The 4,880-nt window shown below is 30.6% G+C and overlaps 1 long non-coding RNA gene across 2 annotated transcripts; it reads right to left on the bottom strand.

Annotated features, from left to right (window-relative positions):
* Positions 1-857: 857 nt before the first annotated feature.
* Positions 858-3,730, bottom strand: LOC149058713 (uncharacterized). 2 transcript variants are annotated; one of them, XR_016190568.1, is made up of 4 exons: positions 3,567-3,730; positions 2,927-3,497; positions 2,613-2,850; positions 858-1,346 (listed from the first exon to the last, which is right to left on the bottom strand). It is a non-coding gene; the product is annotated as an uncharacterized LOC149058713 (long non-coding RNA). The 2 variants fall into 2 exon arrangements; XR_016190567.1 differs by having other exon boundaries at positions 2,927-3,730.
* Between the last annotated feature and the right edge of the window lie 1,150 nt (positions 3,731-4,880).

Below are 4,880 nucleotides of genomic sequence, written 5' to 3' on the forward strand. Positions count from 1 at the left end.
TTATTGTTACTTTTGTTTCGTTTATATTAGAAACAATCGTAGATAGATGTGTTGTATAATACTATGATTATATACCTATGTACATACAAATTCGAGAGCAAAAATTGTGTGAACGTTTACACAGTTCTCTATAAAAAAAAAAAAAAAAAAAAACAGTGAATTTATGTTGATTTATTATCGGAAGGTATGATGATAAATATGCAATTGTGAAAACACGTCGACATAGGTCAAAACATACATAGATATACCACTGTGCGTTTTCATACTATATATACACATTCTTACAATATATATATTATATATATATAGGCACCTAACACAGGCACATATAAATATAATCGAAGTGTCTGTCGTTAGTCTAGGTTGGTAACCTTCTAAATGGCTGAACCAATTTTCACTGTGTTTTCACTGCATGCTGCAGGTAGAACTTTTTACATGCATTGATCTATAATATTTTTAATTCGAATATTTTCATCATTCCCCATACTGATTAACATATATTAAATTATAGGAGAAATATTTGAGCTGTTACTGTCATTAATTTAAACATGTCTAGAAAAACCAATCGTTAATAGATTTTTTTTTTAAATTATTTAAAACACTTCGATTCAGGTTTTAAGAATAGAATTGTAGACCAAACTCTTACTCCTGGAAAATTGAGAGAGAAAATACTGATACACCCACGTGTCATCTGTCCAGTTTTTACAGTTCCTTAAAAAAAAAAAAAATACCTAGTTAAAATTAGTGTTACAGTATATCTATCTGTCGGAGGTTCATCTGAACTGATTAAATACATTTTATCGAATAGTTATTACACTTATAATACAATTGAAATAAACCAAGTTGCAAATGCCATTTTTTATAATTGATTTATTTTTAAATTTAAGTTATAAATGCAATTAATATATATTGTATAATATAACACTACTCCGTGTGGTTTTTTAGTGTATAAATAAGTTCACTTTAACGGTTCGTTCGAATCAAGTCAATATGCATATTATAGAGAAACCAGATATGAGAAAAGATAGAGAGTTGACGTGTGTGTGATAGAATCAATGACATGGTGGCGCCAAGATGCGTTTCATATGGAGACGCTGTGCAAAATCCAAACCGGACACTCGAAAAACATTATTATGTGTCCCTTTTGCCACTACAATACGACGACGAAAGTGGTTACGACGGTGGCAGTAGCGTCGACGGCTGTTCTCGTGTAATCTAATCGTGAAACGGCCAAGGGCAATCAGTGGGTTTGGTTTCGGAGAGGTGGCGAGGCCGTGATGAATCGATCATTGCGGTCCACGGTCGTAGACCTCCCCTCTCCTCCTCTGTATACTAAAACGATTGACCTGTACACACGCATATATATTATTATTATCATCATCGCCATCGTCTTAGTTGAACTCGTATAGTCGCAGTCGTAATTGTGGTTATTATTATTATTATGATGATTATTTCATGGATATCCTGAGGACTAAGAGCCGGATTGATATCAGGCAGCAGGATACCAAACAGTGCTTAGCTGTATAGCAACGGCAGTCGATGATTACGTGGATATAATGATAATAGTAATAATAATAAAAATAATAATAAATTAAAAAGACGTCAATTTTTCCGTCCATGCCGATTTTTTTATTATTATTATTACTCCACGGATAGGCGCGCCTTGCAAGTAATGGAAATAACACGTACATAGATACAAAAAAACAATGTACATATTATATAAAACTTACATTCCTAGGTAAAGATTTGGTCTGGAGTTAAATGGGATTCTTTCCCCTTTATAAATCAATGGAAGATTTCTATTAACAGACTATATACATCATATTATATACGTAATACGTGACGAGTGTACACGATCGGCACGCGCGTACTGTCGATGATACTTAAGATGTAATACCCGACGGAACCACATCCAAAAGAGAATACTAATGTTTTTAATTACACGAAACAAATAAAAACAGACTAGTAATTCTTCGTCCAGAGACTAAAGTGTAAAATAGTCTCAACCAAAGATTCACTGTAGATTTTAAATTGACCGTGCACTTTATAGTCCCTATACATCGTTTTAGGACAGTGTTAATCTGGATGAATTTAAACTAGAAATCACAATATTTTCTTTGAGATTCACTGAGTATGCAATAATAAATAATCTACCAAAATTTTAGGTACCATATTATTCCCTTGTCAGCCTATATGCACTTTTTCACCAAACGAGGTACTTAAATCGCATTCTTAAACACCAAAATAAAGATAATTACTTACTCCAAGATTTTTTAAAACTCAAAACAGTCAAAGATAGTTGAATAGTACATGTAGAAGAATTCATCAAAAATTAGTCTATTAAATTAACTGCAATGTTTTGTCAAAAATTAAAACACATGTACCTATTATATTTTAAAAACAAATGGATTGGATGGCGGGGTAGGGCCCATATTATGATGATATTGTTTGAGGACTGACTTTCACCGCACCTTCTGGTTCCTTCTGTAGTTACAAAGTGTCTCACCAAAGCTGTTGCAGATAAACGCCGTGTTATACCATACCCGAAGCAAATCTCACAACGTTATTTTGTATAATAATATTATTATTAAATTGTATTTTATAATACTCACTTGGCACTGTAGAACGTAATAATGCTAAGACGTATATGTAACGCCAATAATAATATATTCCACCCCGTGCGATTAGTCGGACGGGAGCTTGCGTTGATTCGGTAGTGAAATATCGATGGTGATAAGTCGTCAGCTGCGGGACAGTGAAAAATCGTTCTGCTCCGATTGTTAAAACGATCCGAGTAGGTATAATATTGTAACTTTATCAGTTACGAAGCCAACAAAAACACGGTTAAATCTGTTTAGGTGAGTGACACATTGTGCATATAATTAGACTTTTAGGAAGTGTTAGATAAGTATGAGTCTGTAATTACCTGTAATACCAAATTACCGATGATGCAAACTGTTTTTTGTTGTTTCAAGCCAAATATTTTATAGCTTGATATATTATTATTTATTACTTATGTTTTGTAAATCATGATTCATTGAATAACATTTTGATAATTTGAAATACACACAAATAATAATATATTAATTATTAATGCACAATAAGATGTTTATATACGTTGGGTTTTTAGATATTATAAATATGACAAATTAAACTTTATGTTAATAATTCGTAGTTTGTTCTTATATATTTGTACGTAAATACATTGTATGTTCCAATAAGTTGAAATTGAAATCATGAATTTTTTTTCTTTTCTTCCTTATCCCAGATAATATCATCGTTGTACAGTAACTCACGAGTCACAAGTCATCTCCATCTTCAACTTGAGATAATGTTATTGTCTATTGATATTATTATTTGATATATATATTGATAATATTTTATTTTATTTTTATTTCACGTTTTTGTAGCTTATAATATAAACGATGCCAATTCCAAATATTGATTTTCTTCTTTCAATATACACTTTTGAATTGATTAATCCATTATAATGAACACTACACACATTGTTAAAATATTATGATTTAAATACATCGCCACAGATCAAATAATCCGGTTTTAATTACCTAGCGCTTAACTTATAATAATAATCTTGAGTCACGGTGACGTGATGTTAATATGTTCAAAGTCACATCATCGATGGTTATAGAAATGCTAGTTGAAAATGTTACTGTACATTTTATGTGTGATACTCCTACGCGATTTACTACGACTGCGACGAGTGCGTGATTTGAATACAGCTGAACGATTCGTGTTCTTTTGACATTTGGTATTGAAGTATAACCTAATGAAGGCCTCTCACAAACTTTTTTTTCTATTTATTTGTTGAATAATATTATGCTAAGTAGGCCATAAATTATTAACTTATATAAACATATTATAGTGACTATAATATGTATAACATAAATCTATATGTTAAAAAAAAAATTTAGCTAACACTACATGATTGTACGATTTTATTATTACACCGGTCCACATTATTTATATATTATATATATATATATATATATATATATATATATTAGAAATCATAATTAATTCTAATTTTTTCTGAAGATTTATCGCTTTCTACTGATGAAATACGTAGTGTAGTACTGTAGAGCACAGATGTAATTTGTGTTTGTAAACCGATATGGTTGTATTCTTGCTGTTTACGTACATTGTTGGTTATCGATCAATTACTATCATATGACACGTGAGCGAAAATTTACATAATATTAAAATTATTACAGCCCAGAGATTACATGCTATTTCGATTAGGTATTCCTTTCTATTATTCCAACTAACTACAACAATTTTACAGTGTTCTTCAATTTGTGACCGAGTGTCGAATGAGTATTCACATAATTTCGTTTTCAAAATTCGGGTTTTTGAATACCTTTATAATATGTATACCACCTATGCCTACGTCTGTGGTCTGTGTAACTATTTATTTTCAGTGCTTTAATCTCGGCCACGTGTAATCTTTAACTCCATTAGATCATAATATCAAAAATGTTGTTTAAACTTGTATCTTTAATTTGGTCATATACAATTTAAGCAATGAGTGATATAAATAATTTAGTATTGAACAAATATAGTATTATACACATTACAATATGAGGTAAATACTCTTAGGGCCAGCGTGTCACTATAGTATCAGTTGGATGCTAGATTATCTAAACGTATAGTACCTTTATATCTTAAATTAAGATTTAAATGTATTCTCATGAAGTACCATCAATGGATGGCCTCTTTATTCAAGCCCCCTCTCCAATCTGTTGTAAATAATCGAAATTTGATTTAACTTATTGTTGTTAATTTATCTTTACTATTTTATCTGTTTTATATAATCCTTAAATTAATTGTTCTTATTGTAAATTATTATTTTACAGATTGTA

This window comes from Diuraphis noxia, unplaced genomic scaffold (assembly GCF_037042655.1).
Source record: "Diuraphis noxia isolate RWA-SAM2 unplaced genomic scaffold, SU_Dnox_SAM2 contig0002, whole genome shotgun sequence".
NCBI classification, from domain to species: domain Eukaryota; kingdom Metazoa; phylum Arthropoda; class Insecta; order Hemiptera; family Aphididae; genus Diuraphis; species Diuraphis noxia.